Genomic DNA, 22734 nt, shown 5'->3' with positions numbered 1-22734 from the left:
TGTCATTTTACCTACTTGGCCATCTGCTGCCTTCACTATTTCATCTCTCATAGCTACTGATTCTTCTTCTACTGTATTCCTTTCCTCTGTTCTTGTCAATTGTTGCATAATGCTTGCTGTGAAACTCTCTACAACATCTACTTCTTTCAGTTTTAATGTGCAGTTTATTATCAATAAATTGTAGTCAGAGTCCACATCTGTCCCTGTAAATGTCGTACGATTTAAAACTTGGTTCCGCGAAGTCTCTGTCTTACCATTATATAATCAATCTGAAACCTTCCAGTGTCTCCAAGTCTCTTCCACATATACAACTTTCTTTCATGATTGTATTGTATTGTATTGTATTGTATTTAAACCAAGTGTTAGCTATGATTACATTATGCTCTGTGCAAAATTCTACCAGACAGATTCCTCTTCATTCCTTTCCCCCTTCCATATTCACCCACTACTTTTCCTTTTCCTCCTTTTGCTAGTATCAAATTCCAGTCTCCCAGGACTATCAAATTTTCGTCTCCCATACCTGTGTGAATAATTTTTTTTATCCGATCATATATTTCCTCAATCTCCTCCTCATCTACGGAGCTAGTTGGCATATAAACTTGCTCTTCTGTTGTTAGTGTGCGCTTCATCTCTTTTTTGGCTACAATAATGCATTCACTACGCTGTTCATAGTAGCTTATCCGTGTTCCTATTTTTTTATTCATTATTAAACCCACTCCTGGAGTACCCTTATCTGGCTTTGCATTTATAACCCTGACGAGAAGCCCTGTGCCTCCTGCCACCAACCTTCACCAGTTCCCAGTATATCTAACATTAGCCTATCCATTTCATTTCTTAAATTTTCTAACCCATCTGCCCTATTAAGGGATCTGACATTCCACGCTCTGATCTGTAGAACGGCAGTTCTGTTACACCGATAACAATGTTCCCACCCAAATGGGAGACTATTTTACCTCCGGAATATTTTACCAAAGCAGATGCTATCATTGTTGAACCGTACAGTAGAGCTGCACGACTTCAGGAAAAATTACGGTTGTAGTTTCCCCTCGCTTTCAGCTGTTCGCACTACCGACACGGCGAGGCCACTTTGGTCGATGTTACGAGGCCAGATCAGTGAATCGTGCAGGCCGTTGCCCCTAATCTACTGAAAAGGCTGCTGGCTCCCTTCGGGGACCACAAGTTGTCAACAGATACCCCTCTGTTGTGGTCGCACCTACAGCACGGCTATCTGTGCCGCTGGGGTACGCAAGCCTCCCTTCCGACAGCAAGGCCCACGGTTCGTGGGGGACACTGCAGACACCCCCTTTAAAGGAAAGTTGTCAGCACAACTCTATGCTCATTACATATGAATTCTCATAATATAAAACTATAAAATACACGATTACTTAGTGCTTATTGACCTTTGTTTAGGAGAAAATATTCCACAGTCAATAACAGGGCACAAGTCTTTTATAGTCCAATCCATTTATAGTTATCAACACTATCTTTAGTACTGTCCTTTCAGTTTTAATCTTTTAAGAAAAGGATGAACCATTTATTTAGTTTCAGTCTTGACGAGATTTAAATTTAAACAAAATGTTAAAACTCTTTCTCGTGGTTTCTGTACGTACGCTATTAGCTGTTGTGTCGATTTTAATTTAGTACACCACGTACATTTCTTTTCCTTTATCTATTATTTGAGAATTACATTTTTATTTTATTTGAAATAAGTTTGTGCGTGTATATGTGAGTTTGAACGTACTTTCCAACACTTTCTTACACTGTTGTTACTTGAGGAGTCGGCTGTCAGCTATAAGTCTACTATATGATCTGTAGGGTGAAATCTTGGTACGTGTTCTTGTGAACTTTTGTGAAACATCTCCGTTCCAAATCAGGTGAGTATGTCCAAAACTATCCATGTCTCAGCTATAAGGTAAGTCTGTTAAATTTTATAACTAATTTGGAGAAAACTTCCATATTGTGCCTGTCAGTCACTATACAACTTCATACTTGTGTATTAATTGTGCTTACACTTGTTGTGAGGGCAGATACTGTGGCAAACCTCTCTACCAGTATGGATGTGGTCCCTCCACACACAAAAAACACGGTGCACGTCATTCCCCCGGTGACGTGATGTGACCGAGGCAGGCAGAGGCCGTCCCGTCAGTGGGTCCGCCCAGCCAGACTGACGCCTCTCCTACCCCCAAACATCAGTACAGCTCATTTCTCCCGGGGACTGACCTGACCGAGGCATAGGCCATTCCTCCTACAGACCTGCTTGTTCTTTTCTTCTGACAGTATTATGAAAAGAATAGATTGCTACTCACCCTACACCAGTCTATGCTTTTTATAATACTGTCATTTTTTCCACCCTGGATTTTCCATTGTTTGATTTATCCTTTTCTTCTTCCACTCCTATTTTGTGATTTTGGCTATGCCACATCTTAACTTCCCCAGTAAACACAGTTACTAGACCTTTTCTACTATCTTTATTCACTTTAAATAATAAGTTTCTCTACAATCATTTTACACTAACTTTACCTAGTTACTCTCTACCTCTGCATTTTAATTTCTTTTTTACTTTTTACCCCCGTTTATAACGCGTATAACACCACCACGTTCACATGGTTCTCACCCCAATGCATTCTCCTTCTGCTTATTGATACCTATTTCTTGTCTTTCACTCTCTCACATCTACTAGATCTGAGCGCATTTAATGTACTTCATTTTAACATAATAGGAGGATGTAAGCATCTCATCTCCTGTTCTGTACAAAATCCTTCATCGAGAACATACGTTCTGACTCCTGTCGGGTTGGGTTGTTTGGGAGAGGAGACCAGACAGCAGGGTCAAATGGCTCTGAGCACTATGGGACTTAACATTGGAGGTCATCAGTCCCCTATAACTTACAACTACTTAAACCTAACTGACCTAAGGACATCACACACATCCGTGCCCGAGGCAGGATTCAAACCTACAACTGTGGCGGTCGCGCGGTTCCAGACTGAAGCGCCTAGAACCGCTCGCCCACAGCGGCCGGCTGACTGCGAGATCAACAGCCGTATCAGATTAGGGAAGGATGGGGAAGGAAGTCGTCTGTGACCTTTGAAAGGAACTATCCCGGCATTTGCCTGGTGTGTTTACGGTAATCACGGAAAACCTAAATCGGGACGGCCGGACGCTAGATTGAACCGTCGTCCTCCCGAATGCGAGTCCAGTGTGCTAGCCACTGCGCCGCCTCGCTCGGTGACTCCTGTCCTGCATTACGTACTTCTTGTTGAAGATGAGTAAACACACCGTCTAGTTAGCTAGTTGACCCTTCAGCGTATTATCTCTCGCTCTGTTACCCGTGTTAGCACACCATCAATTTCCATAGCCCTCTTTGTCCTCCACGAACCCTCCTCCCCTACAACATGTGGCACGACTAACGAGTCACGTGACTGACGCTCCACAAAATTCTGACATTCTGTTGTCGTCGTCGCGAGTGAAATACCCTCCAGTGCAATCGTGCTGTTGTAACTTCAATTAGATGGACTGTAAAGAGAAGGGATCCTGCAATAGGAACTTTGCGTACGACAGACGGGGATCGATTTGGTACTCCTGAGGGAGAAGTAAGAAAAGGAAACACAGAGACATATGTTAGGATCGAAGAATAAAAGTACCCCGTAGACGGATTGTCTTACCACTCCCCCGTGCATAAGACGCTGTGGTCCTGGAGGAGACAGGTGTTTCGGATTTCCCACAGAACAGCTTCGCCACAGTTTCACCATTGCAGAAAACCCAGAAATGAATCCTAACAGGCAGCTGTGAAATGCAGTTGAGAGGGAAGTATTTTTGTAAGTTGTTATGACACTGTCACTATAATTCTCAAAGTTTGTCTATTTGTCTGTCAGTACTGTATTATAGAACTGAAACCTCCCTACCCACGAATGACTCCCCTAAATGAAAAAAGAAAGTCGCATATAAACTCAACAATACTGTTCTTTATTCAAAAACAAAGATGATGTGACTTACCATACGAAAGCGCTGGCAGGTCGATAGAAACACATACATACACACAAAATTCAAGCTTTCGCAACAAACTGTTGCCTCATCAGGAAAGAGGGAAGGAGAGGGAAAGACGAAAGGAAGTGGGTTTTAAGGAAGAGGGTAAGGAGTCACTGGCAAAAACAGAAAGAGAAAATAAGACGACAGAAAGCTGTGTGAATATCCAGAACTCATATGGAAAACCAGTACTAAGCAAGGCAAGGAAAGCTGGAGGGTGGAAAGAATATATCGAGGGACTACACATGGGAAGTGAACTTGAAGGTAATTCTTTCTTAGAATCAGTGTAGCTGTGGAATATTTTACCTGAGTAGATGCCATCTCCATCTAACTATACAGGTAGCTGCATGCTCCTTGGGAGAAATTAAGGCTGTAGTACCACTTCGCTTTCAGTACGTCAAGGCAGTGTTAGGTTACGTCCACAAAGCCGGATCGATCAGTCACCCGGACTGTTTACCCCTGCAGTTCCTCAGGGAGCACACACTTGGCTGGCCCTCCACCGAGGTCGTAGAGGCACGCGAACCGTGCTTCGTGGGGGAGCGACAAGAGTTCCAGCTCCAAAGACAGCAGCTGCTTGCTGACAAACAGCCACTTTAACAAGTCACAGTTGCAAAATACTAGTACGAATTATCTACCGAGGAATGGGAAAACTGGCAGAAATCGATGTTGGGAAAGATGTTTGGAGTTCACAGAAATGCAGTAACATGCGTGGCAATACTCACCCCACGACTTGAGATCGCTTGAAGAACGTCAGACACATGTTTATAGCATTTGCAGATCTGGTAAAATTTTTTAAAAAATGTAAAAAACCAACTGTGGAGCCCTAAAGTACTGTTTCCGAGTATTTTGTTTGATGCGACACATGATCGTACTTTCGTTTCATATTTTTCCCCAAATTGTGGCGGAATGTGCCATTCTCCTGCCAAATTTTGTCAAAATATCTACAAAACGTTTATTTTCCGTTACAAGATTTAAATAGTAGGATTAAGATACGGCACGAATTATTCCGGTAAATGATTTACCGTGGGTATGCACGGGTGAGAGATACTCTCGTTTCTTCTACCACTTTAAATGAGATTAAGTAGTGTGTACGCTTAGGGACCAATGGCCTCAGCAGTTTAGTCCCGTAAGACCTTACCACAAATTTCTAAAAAAACTCAAAACTCCAATGACGATACAAGACACTCAGATAATTTTATATTCCGGGCAACGGCGGTGTCCGGACATCTGCCACGCCGCACATTTGCCACAATTTTACCTGCTCCGAACTGTTGGGTCCCTTGTCTCCCCCTCCCCCTCCCCCTCCTCCTCCTGCTCCCCCTCCTCATCGCTAACTGAGCCTTCCCGCTGGTTTACTTAACATAGGACCAGAATCTCTTTGGATTTTCCGCCACATTTCTAGAGAGAGATTCGTTGTGGAAACTATTAAATGCATCTCGCATTGAAATCCGAACCAAATTTTGAGCCTCGGTAAGACTTCGCCAATCTTGGAGATTTTGCGTTCGTCTAAATTATACTTGTCTTTTTCGGGGCTCCTGCAGCAGCTTTCTGTCGTGTTTTGTGTACCATAGGGGATTCAGTTCCATCTCTTATTAATTTATTTGGTATGAATCTCTCGAGTGCAGTTGATACTATTTCTTTGAACATATGCTCCTCACTTTCATAGTTTGGAAGGACTGGAGACTGTCTATTACAAAGACGTCAACCGAATTTTGAGCTGCTTTTATAAATAGATATATTTCGCGTTTAGCTTTGGTGAGTTTCTTTGTTACGGAATTGAGCCTCGCTACGACTGTGTGTTCACTAATCCCTGTATCCGTCGTGATGGTCAGGATTATTTGTGGCTAAGAGGTCGAGTGTGTTTTCGTAACCATTTACAATTTGAATGGCCTCGTGAGCTAATCGTTAAAAATAATTTAAAATAAACATTTAGAACAATTACGGAAGTTGTTTTCTATCTACAATAGGGTCTGAAAATGTATTTTTGTCAACATATGGTTCAAAAAAATGGTTCAAATGGCTCTGAGCACTATGGGACTCAACATCTTAGGTCATCAGTCCCCTAGAACTTAGAACTACTTAAACCTAACTAACCTAAGGACATCACACACACCCATGCCCGAGGCAGGATTCGAACCTGCGACCGTAGCAGTCCCGCGGCTCCGGATTGCAGCGCCAGAACCGCACGGCCACCGCGGCCGGCTGTCAACATACGGAAGGTAGATTGAAGTCACTACCAACTATAATTGTATGAGTGGGGTATCTATTTGTGATGGGACTCGAGTTTTCTTTGAACTGTTCAGCAACTGTTTCATCTGAGACAGGGGGTCGGTAAAAGCAGGCAGTTATTCATTTATTCCCGTTCTCGAATATAACCACTGACCATACTAAGTCACAGGAACTATCTGCTTCAACGTCACCTGTGAGATGGAACACACATCACAATTACGGCGTTTCCCTCCAAAACCTAGGATGTGACCCTGTAAATACCAGAGCTAAACAATGTAGAGCAACAACGTACGTTGCAAGCATAGCATTCTGTATTACTTCATTTCCTTATTCCTAACATTTTAAAATTGAATGTCGACTTTAGATGACATGTCAATCATAGATGTTCTTATTTCCGTTTAGTGAACGTATTTTCAGTCGTGTTTCGAACATTGTCCCGCTACACTTTATTAACTAATGTTTCGCCGCAAAGGATATCGGATTTTAGAGAGTAAATTAATATGGAGTATGTCGTTCTTCTTTCCAGACATTCACATACCCATTTCTTCTTTCCTTATTGTCTTTTGAGCATGCAGTTGTAGTAAATAAAGTAGGCACAAATGCAGTGGTCAAAAAGAAATGATTAGCGCGTTATTAGCTGTTTTGGTGCTAAACGATGCAGAAATGCATGCTAACGGGAGAAGAAGAAAGAAAGAATGGACGAAAAACTGTATTAAGAGGAGAAACGCTGGAAAAAGGTGTGCTTTCCATGCTTCATAAAGAGTTGAGGTTAATTCGCATAACACCTACTTTTGTTGTCTTTCATTACTGTTTGATTTTATAAATATACCAATAATGACTGTTACATACGACTTTATTTTATAGGATAGAAGCTCGTACATCCTTTGCAAATTTCATACGAATGGATGTATTAGTATTTGCAACTCTTTCGAGTGTCTCTGCACGCAAGTGTTTATTATAATAGTTTGCGCTTTTCACGACGTACAGACACTGTTCTTCCCTATAAGTAGATAGCAATGTTTCAGTCGCTTCCTTGGACCACTGCGGTGCCATTATTTAATAATTATAAGAACTTCCTACCGCACCTCGCAACAGCAGAAAAGCAACTATCAACAAAGGCTTCCCGCCCAAGCTTTCCGCGACTGACGTCACAAACGAAACGTCTCATGATTGGCCAACGCAGGTGGCACGCGGGGAACCTTGCAAGAAAAATAGCACCGGACGTATCCTGGAAATCTTACAAGGATCCCAGCAAGGTTGCCCGCTAGCAGACGACGGAGCCCGCAAGGCAGCCGCCGCGCCAGCCAGCAAGGAAACTTGCAGCTAATCTTGCTCCGTGTGAGACGGGCTTTAGCTGAGGGATCGCTACTCTAGCTACCTGGCCAAGGGGCAGGTGTGGCGAATGTCCGGCATTCGCAACGGCAGCTGTTGAAAGGCACGACGTTAGGGAGAACTTCGCACACAGCTCGTAAAATTGTTGTTCATTAAAACAGGACCGGTTTCGCGGCTTTAAGCCGAATCATAAGGTGAGTGTCGCCACTTTTTACATATATTAAAATTAGTACAGGAATGTCTAAAATATACTCACAATGTTAAAAGATCATAGGCATACCCATCGCTCCTAATCAAAACTTACTATCCAGAGAATGTTGTCCGTGTTATGGCGAGTGAAAGGTAAAAAGTGATGTGTCCCTTTCATAACAATTTGCCTGCATGTAAAAAGGGAAAATATATTTTATAGTGAGTGGACGCTAAATTTTCTAAAAAAAAAGGCCGGATTGGCGATAAAGAAATGTCACTGTAAACATGATAAGTCACGGCACACGAAAATTATAACGTGGAAAGAATCGGGTTTTACCGGCATATCAGCAGGGCACGCTACCTTGGCAAGCGACGATAGTACCGAATTTTATTACCTGCTAGACCCTAATCATACAAACAATTCAAGTTAGCCAGGATGCTATCGATCTTTACTTCCAACTGGTAATTCAACGTTGACTGTGCGTTTTCTTTTTTGTGTCTAAATATTTCCACTTCCTCTAATATATTCAAAATAGGGCTTTTTTTTGTGAAGTATTTTTAAATTTTCTAAAGGGCTTATGATGTGCCTCTGTTCGCATAAGTGGGCTTAATGCAGGGCGGGGATTATTTAACTTAAGTTGTTCCTGAAAGCTTATTCTAAATGACCTACCGGTTTGCCTTATATACAGGGTGTACATAAAGTCCGGGAAAACTTTGAATTATTTATTGCACAAGAACTAATAAACATTGTACAAATGTCATACATATTGCATTTCGAAGAAAAACTTTGAAAGTTTTTTGTTTTTGTTTTTTTTTTCAAACATTCGATATGCGAACCACGAGTGACGTGGCAGACGCCAATACGATAATCGAATTCTCGCCACACCCGTCGACTGTGGCAGTCGCTTCCCGTGTTCTCTCCCGGAACTCTGCTACATTACGTGGTGGAGGCGGTATATACACCAGATGTTTAATGTGTGCCCACAGAAAAAAGTGGCACGGAGTGAGATCTGGTGATCGGGGAGGCCATTTCATGAAACAGCTGTCCCCTTCTCTAGCACAGCCGCCATGTTTGCGACTAGCGCTGACTATCGGAAAATTACCAAACTACGCTGTGGCAAAAAAAAAAAAAAAAAAAAAAAAAAAGCTCTCTTCAAAATGGAATATGTATAACATTTGTACAAAGTTTAGTTCTTGTGCAATAAATAATTCAAAGTGTTCCCGGACTTTATGTACACCCTGTATGTACGCCTCAAAATCCAAATGTATAGACCTAAACAACTGAGCAGTTAGTACGGAATGTAGTTAATTATTCTCGTTGTGCAATTTAATCGTGTCAATGACGTTGAAGAATGGCGCAAATGTACTTCAGTTTAATAGCCTCAGGTTTGATGTTAAAAATGAGTTAGCGTTTTACTACTTCGGTAGTGACACAGAAATTCGTTCCATTCTCTTACATCGCATTTGTGAACAGTAACGCGAAAATGTTCAAAGCAAAGAGTCCCGAGGTACAGTGTTGCGAGCACGTCACCCGTGTCAAAACGATACGCCGCAAACATCATGCTGACTGACAGAGGGTGGGGGGGGGGGGGGGGGAGATGGTGCAGCGGTTAGCGGCCTGGACCCCCACCACTGCGCAGGCAGATCCGTGTCTGGCCGTCGAGATTTGAGTTTCCGGCGATTTCTCTGAGTAGCTGCAGGCAAACGCCGCGAGGGTTGCTTCGAAAGGGCGCTGCACACTTCCTTCGCATTCCGTGAGCGGGTGTGAGCCCGTACTCCCCCTCTGAGGAGGCGTAGTCTCCGGCCCTTCCTTCCTCGTCTCACTCACACCACTCCACTGCACAGTGTGTGAGGCGGCGGGCGGGGCAAACAACCGGTGCGCGCAAAACTTTAAAAGCTGCAGTTTTCCAGGAGGTCGTCACTGCGTACTGCCGGGCTTACGACGCAAATCTTCACGAGGGATCGACTGCTGGTTAAGATACGTGGTAAAGCTGGTGATATTTGGTCCCCGTTTTTCCACACGCGGTGTCTGGTAAAGAGTAGACACTGCCAAAGAGAAACATACGGACGTCTGACATTACAGGAAGGGTTCCAAACCGTACCGCATACACTTACGTTCAGAAAAAGGAAAACAGAACACCTCGAACGACTAGAGATAGGATGTTCATTTCACAGGTTTGAGTATGTTGTACAGGAATGATTAGTATTTGAGTCACATCGGTTCAGCATCTGTCCTGTTGCCCAATAGGCGCAGGGTCCACCATGGGCCCTGACAGCTTGTTCCATGTGTGACGGCATCGACGCGTATGAGGCGCGAATGGCGTCCTGCGGTATAACCATCCGTGCTGGATCAGTACAACCGAGTGTTCGCAATGCGGCCCAGTAGATGAAAATGTGAAGTTGTGTGAGATCTTAAACATTAAAGTTACTCAATTACAGATATTGGAGTTAAGTTTCGTGCAAATACACTATAAGACACTATAATATATTCGATTTCTTTTATTAAGGGATACAGTCAGTCTGGAATTATACCGTTACTAGAAACCTTGTTACTTCCTTTCGGAATACCACTTGGCAAATGTTTTATTTAAAATCACTGAAGGAGCCAGTACGAGAATTTACTAACGCCGGCATTGCATTAATTTTATCGTTTGTAGAAAGTGCAACTACAATTTATCTTTCAGTAATCACTCAATAATACTAGCTTCCTCATACACAAATGAAAGACCGAATAAAAAACGGCACTTTTTCGAGAGATCTTTAATACGGTGGATCATTAGTTTCGCAATACGCAAATACGCAGGCTTCAATACGAGAAAAACACCGAATATGTCAACAAATTAGGAAACCTTGAAATTAAGATGGCGGCTGTTATTTACTTGCGTCTCGACTGGCGCCTTGCGAACCGCTGGTCGCCATGCTGCACTTGTGATTCGCTGCTGTACATGACGTCATGGACTTCACTGTCAGCCAATCACCATCGCGACCAGTGCCTCGCAAGTTCTCCTGTTATCCTCGGTTCTTCACAGCTTAATGCAACGTACCATATTCGGGAGATTCATTTATCGTGGGACCATTAAAAATTTGGATTCTTGGAACTGTTAACCAAATCAATTACGTATCAAAGACTGCTTCGGATTCAAATACAGTAACACCACAGTAAACAGGTAAAACTCATAAAACCAGAGAACGAGTTTTTTTTCATTTGTGGGAATTGAAGATAATGTTCAACGACTGGATGGACAGGGAAGGAAATAATTAGGAGAGTAAAAACGATCTGTGCTACTCGGTAGAGTTTCCAGCACCGAGCGAGTACACTGAATCTCCGATCTGACCGAAAAAGGAAATTAGGAAGCACTACGATTCCCAGTTATGAGTTTTAGTAACGAGATGTGCCGGTGAGCGTTAAGTGCGAGAACTGGCCAGGAGCTGACAGGCGCGCAATGTGAGCTGCTGCGTTGAGACGGGGGACCACGCGAATGATACAGGGCAGCACATTCACAGCTGGGCGGCCCGTCAACGAAGCGAATAAGCGAGATCTCTCGTGCGTTCACAGCACATTCGCATTATACTACGAGCACTCGAATATACCGGGTGATCAAAAAATCAGTATAAATTTGAAAACTGAACAAATCACGGAATAATGTAGGTAGAGAGGTACAAATTGACACACATGCTTGGAATGACATGGGGTTTTATTAGAACCAAAAAAATACAAAAGTTCAAAAAAGTCCGACAGATGGCGCTTCATCTGATCAGAATAGCGATAATTAGCATAACAAAGTAAGACAAAGCAAAGATGATGATCTTTACAGGAAATACTCAATATATCCACCATCATTCCTCAACAATAGCTGTAGTCGAGGAATAATGTTGTGAACAGCACTGTAAAGCGTGTCCGGAGTTACGCTGAGGCATTGGCGCCGGATGTTGTCTTTCAGCATCCCTAGAGATGTCGGTCGATCACGATACACTTGCGACTTCAGGTAAACCCCAAAGCCAATAATGGCACGGACTGAGGTCTGGGGACCTGGGAGGCCAAGCATGACGAAAGTGGCGGCTGGGCACACGATCATCACCAAACGACGCGCGCAGGAGATCTTCCACGCGTCTAGCAATATGGGGTGGAGCGCCATCCTGCATAAACGTCGTACGTTCCAGCAGGTGTTTATCAGCCTGGCTGGGGGTGATGCGATTCTGTAACATATCGGCGTACCTCTCACCCGTCACGGCAGCAGTTAGGAAACTAGAATCACGCATTTCCTCGAAGAAAAAAGGCCCGATAACGGTAGATGTGGAAAATCCAACCCTTCCGTGACTTTCTCGTCGTGCAATGGAGTTTCCACGACAGTTCTAGGATTTTCGGTGGCCCAAATTCTGCAGTTGCGGGCGCTGACAGACCCTCGGAGAGTGAAATGAGCTTCGATGGTCCACAACACGTTACTCGACCAATCGTCATCTTCCACCATCTTTTGAAACGCCCACACCGCAAATGCCCTCCGCTTCACTGAATCGCCAGGTATCAGTTCACGATGCCGACGGATTTTGTACGGATAGCGTCGGAGGGTACGCCTCAGTGCCAACCAGACACTAGTGTGTGGAATGCCGGTGCGACATGCGACTGCACGAGCGCTGACTTCCCCGTGTACAGACGAACCCGCCACAGTCTCCATTTCTTGCTGAACCGTCTCAGCAGCATTACGCCTCGTGCTCGGTCTGCCACTACGGGGCCAGCGGCAGCAGTATAGGCTCCGCTGTTCGGCCGAGAGACAGTACGTAACATGGAGACATCTAAAACAGGATAAAGGAGGAAAAACGGTAAAGCAGATATATTAAAGGGGAAACGTAATGGAAGATAGCGTAAAAAGGGGGTGACGGTAAAAATGGTGATAAAAATCTAAAAATTATACACAAAAAAACACACACTGTGACGGTGAAAAGAAACACAAGGCTATGGGCGGCATAGCACGTAACGATCAAGGACAGGAACACAATGTACAAGTCCAGCACACGACTGAAATCACAGCTGTTGACGTCACTGGTGAACAGCACCAAACACAACACGTCACAACACTGACGTAGCACGCCGATGACGATGAACGAACTGAATTGATGGGCCAGCACACTGCCCACCCCGACCTGTGGAAATGTAGAAAACGGCACAACACTTATCAACTGTCTGAAGATGTAAGAAGCGCCAAATACAAATGACTCTCGCAAATACATGGGGCCTGCTTAGTAGACTTGGCCACTGTTTCTATGTTTCGATACAGTATATCGATACGTGGAACTGTTTCAGTGTTTCGGAACGGCTGTGGTTCACTCTTTCTAAACAGTGGTGTTTCATCCTCTCGCTGTCTCGGATAACGGGACCAGATTCGATCTCGAGCCAGACACAGAAACTGTATCGTTGTTTCAAAATAAGGCTGTTTCAGTCCACCTGTGCTTGGACCGGCTAATTGTATGGAAACAGTGATGTTTCATTCCGCTCTGTGTCGGACGAGATTCGGGCTCGGCACAGGTACTCAAACACAACATACCACTTTGTGAAACACTTTCAAGAGTGTCGAAATCTTTTTGACAAGCAATAGCATGACGCTTAAGATATCCGAAAATAAGGCTTCGTTTCTAGCTGACTGTCCTATTCCGAAGTGGCGTAACATTTGCTTTATAAACACTAACCAAACAATAAAACAACGCATACTATTCGCATTCAAAATAATAAATATCTGAAAATCATTCAGTTAAATTACACTTTTTTAATAACATACGCTTCTCTGTTCATGTACAGTAATCTCATTAAGAAACGCAAGTAATCCTACATTTTGAATAAAAAAAGGCGTAGAGTGACAGTTATTAGACATAAACATAAATTTGATGTAGGTATAATTGCAAGCAATCTGTTTGACACATCGCTGATAGTGTAATGGTGAACGGGAAGAGCTGGGAAACATGGTGAATTTATAGTAACGGTTCGAAACACCTTGAAAGACAAAATTTTTTCTGTTATATTTTGCTATTTATTCGAATTAGTTGGCGTTATTTGTGAGTCTAAATGATGATGGCGCCCTCTTGGGTAAAATATTCCGGAGGTAAAATAGTCCCCCATTCGGATCTCCGGGCGGGGACTACTCAAGAGGACGTCGTTATCAGGAGAAAGAAAACTGGCATTCTACGGATCGGAGCGTGGAATGTCAGATCCCTTAATCGGGCAGGTAGGTTAGAAAATTTAAAAAGGGAAATGGATAGGTTAAAGTTAGATATAGTGGGAATTAGTGAAGTTCGGTGGCAGGAGGAACAAGACTTTTGGTCATGTGATTACAGGGTTATAAATACAAAATCAAATAGGGGTAATGCAGGAGTAGGTTTAATAATGAATAAAAAAATAGGAGTGCGGGTTAGCTACTACAAACAGCATAGTGAACGCATTATTGTGGCCAAGATAGACACAAAGCCCATGCCTACTACAGTAGTACAAGTTTATATGCCAACTAGCTCTGCAGATGATGAAGAAATTGATGAAATGTGTGATGAGATAAAAGAAATTATTCAGGTAGTGAAGGGAGATGAAAATTTAATAGTCATCGGTGATTGGAATTCGTCAGTAGGAAAAGGGAGAGAAGGGAACATAGTAGGTGAATATGGATTGGGGGGAAGAAATGAAAGAGGAAGCCGCCTTGTAGAATTTTGCACAGAGCATAACTTAATCATAGCTAACACTTGGTTCAAGAATCATGAAAGAAGGTTGTATACCTGGAAGAATCCTGGAGATACTAAAAGGTATTACCGAGCGGGGTGGCGCAGTGGTTAGACACTGGACTCGCATTCGGGAGGACGACGGTTCAATCCCGCGTCCGGCCATCCTGATTTAGGTTTTCCGTGATTTCCCTAAATCACTCCAGGCAAATGCCGGGATGGTTCCTCTGAAAGGGCACGGCCGACTTCCTTCCCAATCCTTCCCTAATCCGATGAGACCGATGACCACGCTGTCTGGTCTCCTTCCCCAAACCAACCAACCAACCAACCAACTAAAAGGTATCAGATAGATTACATAATGGTAAGACAGAGATTTAGGAACCAGGTTTTAAATTGTAAGACATTTCCAGGGGCAGATGTGGATTCTGACCACAATCTATTGGTTATGAACTGCAGATTGAAACTGAAGAAACTGCAAAAAGGAGGGAATTTAAGGAGATGGGACCTGGATAAACTAAAAGAACCAGAGGTTGTACAGAGATTCAGGGAGAGCATAAGGGAACAATTGACAGGAATGGGGGAAAGAAATACAGTAGAAGAAGAATGGGTAGCTCTGAGGGATGAAGTAGTGAAGGGTGATGCTGAGGGAATTAGATTACGAAATGAGACACTTAAAGTAGTAAAGGAGTTTTGCTATTTAGGGAGTAAAATAACTGATGATGGTCGAAGTAGAGAGGATATAAAATGTAGACTGGCAATGGCAAGGAAATCGTTTCTGAAGAAGAGAAATTTGTTAACATCGAGTATAGATTTAAGTGTCAGGAAGTCGTTTCTGAAAGTATTTGTATGGAGTGTGGCCATGTATGGAAGTGAAACATGGACGATAACCAGTTTGGACAAGAAGAGAATAGAAGCTTTCGAAATGTGGTGCTACAGAAGAATGCTGAAGATAAGGTGGGTAGATCACGTAACTAATGAGGAGGTATTGAATAGGATTGGGGAGAAGAGAAATTTGTGGCACAACTTGACTAGAAGAAGGGATCGGTTGGTAGGACATGTTTTGAGGCATCAAGGGATCACAAATTTCGCATTGGAGGGCAGCGTGGAGGGTAAAAATCGTAGAGGGAGACCAAGAGATGAATACACTAAGCAGATTCAGAAGGATGTAGGTTGCAGTAGGTACTGGGAGATGAAGAAGCTTGCCCAGGATAGAGTAGCATGGAGAGCTGCATCAAACCAGTCTCAGGACTGAAGACCACAACAACAACAACAACAGTGACTGTGCCTATTATCCTTTGTGTGCATGGAGATTAGCAGGATGGGTATATTACCCATACTAACGGAATGTGGGAATTCCAGTAGCATATCCGTTGTTTCTGCAGTTTGCTCCCACCTCCAGTTCCGTTCGTGGTGGCCTTTCTGTCTTCAGCTATGGCTGTCCGCAGCCAATTGAAAAGTATGAAAGTCACACGACACGAAAGCAGCGCATTTGCTGCAGGAAATACGAAACTGCCAAGACGCCTAAGTGATAATTTCATACTTTCTGCGATATGATTAGCGCTCTCGCACCTCATTTGTGTTTATGTGGACGTATGTATACAGTAGACAGTCAAGATGATAAAATTTGTAGGTTTATTAGATTACAAAACACAAACTGTTTCACTGTTTTGAAGCAGCACATCCAAACATTACATTGTACTGTTCCATTTGTTTCGAAACAGTTACGTGTTTCAGTTCGTCCATCTCTAGCCCCCAACCTATAACACAGCTCGCTACAACACAAGGCGTGAATTCATCAAACACACCTTCCAAAAATTAATTTAAAGTCATGTCACCAAAGCTGCCTGCAAATGAAGAGAAATCCAGTGGCATATTTTGAATTGGCCGAATATGTAGAATACATTACCACACTTGTTGCTGGGTGTAAAACACTCTCGCTACAGACATGGGCGCGTACCGCAATTATATTAGTAAAAAATTATAAGTAAACATTTGGTTTTACGAAGCATGTGTTTATTACCTCTAAGAGTTTGCTGTGAAAGTTCTAAATTAGAAATGAGGTGAATATGTGTGATGCTCCCGAACACTCTGTTGCTCACTGTCGCCGATAGATGGCATACCGACGCCACAATTGCAGCGCCGAAAAGCGGCTGCCTCGTGGAAAACGAATTTTTAACCGTAAGCTTTGCAACCCATAGGATAGACACACAGAGTTTAATGACATCAAAAGATAGTGTTAACAGTGGTGGCGAAACAGATTGAGTGTTCATTAAAATGGCGCAAAAAGAGAGATAGTTTAGTTTGTATTAGCCCTGAATTAAGTTACGAACAACGATAAAGACTAATCAATATACACGAAATTTACGATCTTCGGCGGAACTGGTCTCGAGTGCCGCCCTTCGGTGCGTTAGGTGTTCCAGCAGCAGCACCAGCCCAGCGGTCCAGTCCCCTGGAAACGTTAACGGCCAGTCCTTCCACCTCTGGAAACCTTGGAAGGAGTTAACAAATGGGCATTTCTCAGAGCAAGTCCTGACGATTGTAAACCTAAACGTCGAGGGAATTACAAACAACAAACGAGTCTGCCACACTCATAAAACTATGTGTTATGCACCCAAGGTGAATGTCGAATCCTTAAGATTTCGTAAGTTGTTTTTTTTCGGGCAGTAGGGAATTTGTTGCACTCTTGCCATATTGGATTTTTTTTAAGGTTTGATTTACATGTAGTACAAATCACAAGTTCAATATTTTTCTGGTGCAATTGTTAATATTTCTACAAGTTGCACTATTGTACGATTACTAACAGTACCTTTATGTAATGTTTCAGACTGGGGCGGCATGTTCTTCTAGAGAATGTTTAAAAAAAATTTATTGCTAAAATTTGTATTAACCTTGGATTTACGACCAATTATTGTTAAATAAAATATTCCGGAGGTAAAATAGTCCCCCATTCGGATCTCCGGGCGGGGACTACTCAAGAGGATGTCGTTATCAGGAGAAAGAAAACTGGCGTTCTACGGATCGGAGCGTGGAATGTCAGATCCCTTAATCGGGCAGGTAGGTTAGAAAATTTAAAAAGGGAAATGGATAGGTTGAAGTTAGATATAGTGGGAATTAGTGAAGTTCGGTGGCAGGAGGAACAAGACTTCTGGTCAGGTGACTACAGGGTTATAAACACAAAATCAAATAGGGGTAATGCAGGAGTAGGTTTAATAATGAATAGGAAAATAGGAATGCGGGTAAGCTACTACAAACAGCATAGTGAACGCATTATTGTGGCCAAGATAGATACGAAGCCCACACCTACTACAGTAGTACAAGTTTATATGCCAACTAGCTCTGCAGATGACGAAGAAATTGAAGAAATGTATGATGAAATAAAAGAAATTATTCAGATTGTGAAGGGAGACGAAAATTTAATAGTCATGGGTGACTGGAATTCGAGTGTAGGAAAAGTGAGAGAAGGAAACATAGTAGGTGAATATGGATTGGGGGACAGAAATGAAAGAGGAAGCCGCCTTATAGAATTTTGCACAGAGCACAACATAATCATAACTAACACTTGGTTTAAGAATCATGAAAGAAGGTTGTATACATGGAAGAACCCTGGAGATACTAAGAGGTATCAGATAGATTATATAATGGTAAGACAGAGATTTAGGAACCAGGTTTTAAATTGTAAGACATTTCCAGGGGCAGATGTGGACTCTGACCACAATCTATTGGTTATGACCTGTAGATTAAAACTGAAGAAACTGCAAAAAGGTGGGAATTTAAGGAGATGGGACCTGGATAAACTAAAAGAACCAGAGGTTGTACAGAGATTCAGGGAGTGCATAAGGGAGCAATTGACAGGAATGGGGGAAATAAATACAGTAGAAGAAGAATGGGTAGCTTTGAGGGATGAAGTAGTGAAGGCAGCAGAGGATCAAGTAGGTAAAAAGACGAGGGCTAGTAGAAATCCTTGGGTAACAGAAGAAATACTGAATTTAATTGATGAAAGGAGAAAACATAAAAATGCAGTAAGTGAAACAGGCAAAAAGGAATACAAACGTCTCAAAAATGAGATCGACAGGAAGTGCAAAATGGCTAAGCAGGGATGGCTAGAGGACAAATGTAAGGATGTAGAGGCCTATCTCACTAGGGGTAAGATAGATACCGCCTACAGGAAAATTAGAGAGACCTTTGGAGATAAGAGAACCACTTGTATGAATATCAAGAGCTCAGATGGCAACCCAGTTCTAAGCAAAGAAGGGAAGGCAGAAAGGTGGAAGGAGTATATAGAGGGTTTATACAAGGGCGATGTACTTGAGGACAATATTATGGAAATGGAAGAGGATGTAGATGAAGATGAAATGGGAGATAAGATACTGCGTGAAGAGTTTGACAGAGCGCTGAAAGACCTGAGTCGAAACAAGGCCCCGGGAGTAGACAACATTCCATTAGAACTACTGACACCTTTGGGAGAGCCAGTCCTGACAAAACTCTACCATCTGGTGAGCAAGATGTATGAAACAGGCGAAATACCCTCAGACTTCAAGAAGAATATAATAATTCCAATCCCAAAGAAAGCAGGTGTTGACAGATGTGAAATTTACCGAACTATCAGCTTAATAAGTCACAGCTGCAAAATACTAACACGAATTCTTTACAGACGAATGGAAAAACTAGTAGAAGCCAACCTCGGGGAAGATCAGTTTGGATTCCGTAGTAACACTGGAACACGTGAGGCAATACTGACCTTACGACTTATCTTAGAAGAAAGATTAAGAAAAGGCAAACGTACGTTTCTAGCATTTGTAGACTTAGAGAAAGCTTTTGACAATGTTGACTGGAATACTCTCTTTCAAATTCTAAAGGTGGGAGGGGTAAAATACAGGGAGCGAAAGGCTATTTACAATTTGTACAGAAACCAGATGGCAGTTATAAGAGTCGAGGGACATGAAAGGGAAGCAGTGGTTGGGAAGGGAGTAAGACAGGGTTGTAGCCTCTCCCCGATGTTGTTCAATCTGTATATTGAGCAAGCAGTAAAGGAAACAAAAGAAAAATTAGGAATAGGTATTAAAATTCATGGAGAAGAAATAAAAACTTTGAGGTTCGCCGATGACATTGTAATTCTGTCAGAGACAGTGTCTTGAAAGGAGGATATAACATGAACATCAACAAAAGCAAAACAAGGATAATGGAATGTAGTCTAATTAAGTCGGGTGATGCTGAGGGAATTAGATTAGGAAATGAGACACTTAAAGTAGTAAAGGAGTTTTGCTATTTGGGGAGCAAAATAACTGATGATGGTCGAAGTAGAGAGGATATAAAATGTAGGCTGGCTATGGCAAGGAAAGCGTTTCTGAAGAAGAGAAATTTGTTAACATCCAGTATTGATTTAAGTGTCAGGAAGTCATTTCTGAAAGTATTCGTATGGAGTGTAGCCATGTATGGAAGTGAAACATGGACGATAAATAGTTTGGACAAGAAGAGAATAGAAGCTTTCGAAATGTGGTGCTACAGAAGAATGCTGAAGATTAGATGGGTAGATCACATAACTAATGAGGAAGTATTGAATAGGATTGGGGAGAAGAGAAGTTTGTGGCACAACTTGACCAGAAGAAGGGATCGGTTGGTAGGACATGTTCTGAGGCATCAAGGGATCACCAATTTAGTATTGGAGGGCAGCGTGGGGGGTAAAAATCGTAGAGGGAGACCAAGAGATGAATACACTAAGCAGATTCAGAAGGATGTAGGTTGCAGTAGGTACTGGGAGATGAAAAAGCTTGCACAGGATAGAGTAGCATGGAGAGCTGCATCAAACCAGTCTCAGGACTGAAGACCACAACAACAACAACAACAACAATAAATTTGTGTCAACAAGGCTTGGACCAAATAAATGTGCCTACAGCTTCCCCATCCTGGCTCTGCTACCGTCTGTACACCACAATCAGAATCGCTACGCCGCCGATCAGACAATATGGTGCACATTTGTGCAATATGGACTGCGTTCAGATTTTTGGCTTAACTGGTGTGGTTGTTAATCGTAATATTAATATTCTCTTGGCTCAATACATGTTCTGTGAATAGCACAGGGTAATGATTTTTATTTTTTTTCTATAGTACTTAATTATATAAAAAGTTAAAGAGCTACAATTGCAGAGCTTGTCCAAAGTGAAAGCTTTGAAATGGTGAACTGGGCTGAAACAGCAACAATAACTTGCCACGATCATATTGAATAATGATCGTGGGAAGTTATTGTCGCTGTTTCAGCCCAGTTCACCATTGCAAAGCTCATTGTTTTACGGACCTCACATATGAAATACAAAATATTCTCGTGACGGACACATCCAGCCGGCAACGTTTGCCCAGCCTCTGCGTGTGGCGCTCGGCACCCGGTCTGCCTGAAATGACTCCAGAGGCACACACGATGCACTTTTTATTCTCTCATTATTTCCAGTAAATTTCAGTTTTCTTCGCCGCCTTGCACTTTACCTTCCAAGCCCACCCTTTGAATGAATGTATTCTATCAGAAAACACCGGATTTAAGTTCAGCTTTCTTCAGCTACCTGTCGGATTATTTTTCCTGCTTTCACTCTCTTCTCTTCAGTCCCCTTCGGTTTCTTTTCTGATTCTTAAAACCGCTTCAGCAGTTTGAGTCGCAGTTATCTTGTTTAGGGTGACCAAATTATTTTCGGTGAAACCTGGGACACATTCACCTGGGTGACAATGGACACCTCATTCCACATGTACCCAGGTTTCTTAATTTTAAATGTTAATGTTTTGTTGATACATTTTGTTAACCCGATTACTATAACTAATAAGAGGATACAAAAGATTGATATAATCTAGATGATCTGTATAATTAATGACGTTTAATAAACGTATACAGTAATAAAGAAATGTATTACGATTTTGCAAAATTTTACAGCCATTCGACTTTTAATCAATTAATATTAACATGAGCTTTAATATTCCCGAGCACTTGTAGATGGAATTGACTGTCCTTGGAGAAAAGGGTAGTTTTCACTGCCTCCAGCCTTCTTGATCAAGTCTTTGTTCTTTGAGACACAGTGATAAAGCTCGGCACAATCCATTTTTTAGTTGTACAGGATCTGCAGGATTGCTTCAAGAGAGTCCACCTCCACTCTGTTTCTTTCATCAGTCCACTGGATATTCATGAACGAAAATATTCTTTCCACATTGGCATTATGGGCTGGGATTGCAAATAAATACCTTGCAATTATTACCAACTCAGAGTAATGCTGAAGACAGTCACAGCTTTTAAAAAAACTCACCCACTTCTCATCACATTCCAATGGTGTTTTTTTTTCATCATTCCACTTGTGAAGACTTACTTCAACAGAATTTGTCAATATGCCGAACTGATCAAAGAGACTGGACTCATGGATTTCAATCTCTTTACTCTTCAAATAAGAAACTGTCTCTTCAAGACTTTCTCATTTTGGCACTCTCTTCAGTAACATCCAATCAAACACCGGTGATGAGGGTAAATATGAGGCGCTCCACTTGCTGAGATATTCTACACAAGTGTCATAAAACTTGTTAACTTCTTCTCTAAAACTCCTTTCCGCTGCTTCTGATACTTCTGCTCTTTTAAGGACAGATTTAACATTAAAAGAAATGAACTGCTGTTCGCTCCTCTTAGTAACAGTTTCCAGAGTATTTTTCAAAACATCTTTTACCTCTGTTACACTTTTCGTGCTTCCCTCTATTTCCTTTATCCCATGCTGCAAAGTGCTAAGCTGACTGTGAATGAACCATTGCTTCACTTAAAGGATTACTGAAAAACTGAACCAATATTTTGGGGGCTTTGTCTTCCTTTAGGAAAAGATCTGCTAACTGTTCAAACAGGCGGATTACTCTTTCAACTGCTGGAAACAGTGATAACCAGCGAGTTTTTGAGTGACACATTGCATTCATATAATCACAGAATTCCTTAAGCCTCTCTGTTCTAACAGTATGTATGTAAAAGTGTGAGTATACCCCCCATGAACCATGGACCTTGCCGTTGGTGGGGAGGCTTGCGTGCCTCAGCGATACAGATGGCCGTACTGTAGGTGCAACCACAACGGAGGGGTATCTGTTGAGAGGCCAGACAAACGTGGTTCCTGAAGAGGGGCAGCAGCCTTTTCAGTAGTTGCAAGGGCAACAGTCTGGATGATTGACTGATCTGGCCTTTTAACATTAACCAAAACGGCCTTGCTGTGCTGGTACTGCGAACGGCTGACAGCAAGGGGAAACTACAGCCGTATTTTCTCC

Source organism: Schistocerca serialis, unplaced genomic scaffold (genome assembly GCF_023864345.2).
Source record: "Schistocerca serialis cubense isolate TAMUIC-IGC-003099 unplaced genomic scaffold, iqSchSeri2.2 HiC_scaffold_1420, whole genome shotgun sequence".
Classification (NCBI taxonomy): domain Eukaryota; kingdom Metazoa; phylum Arthropoda; class Insecta; order Orthoptera; family Acrididae; genus Schistocerca; species Schistocerca serialis.
This window is presented reverse-complemented; position numbering follows the sequence as displayed.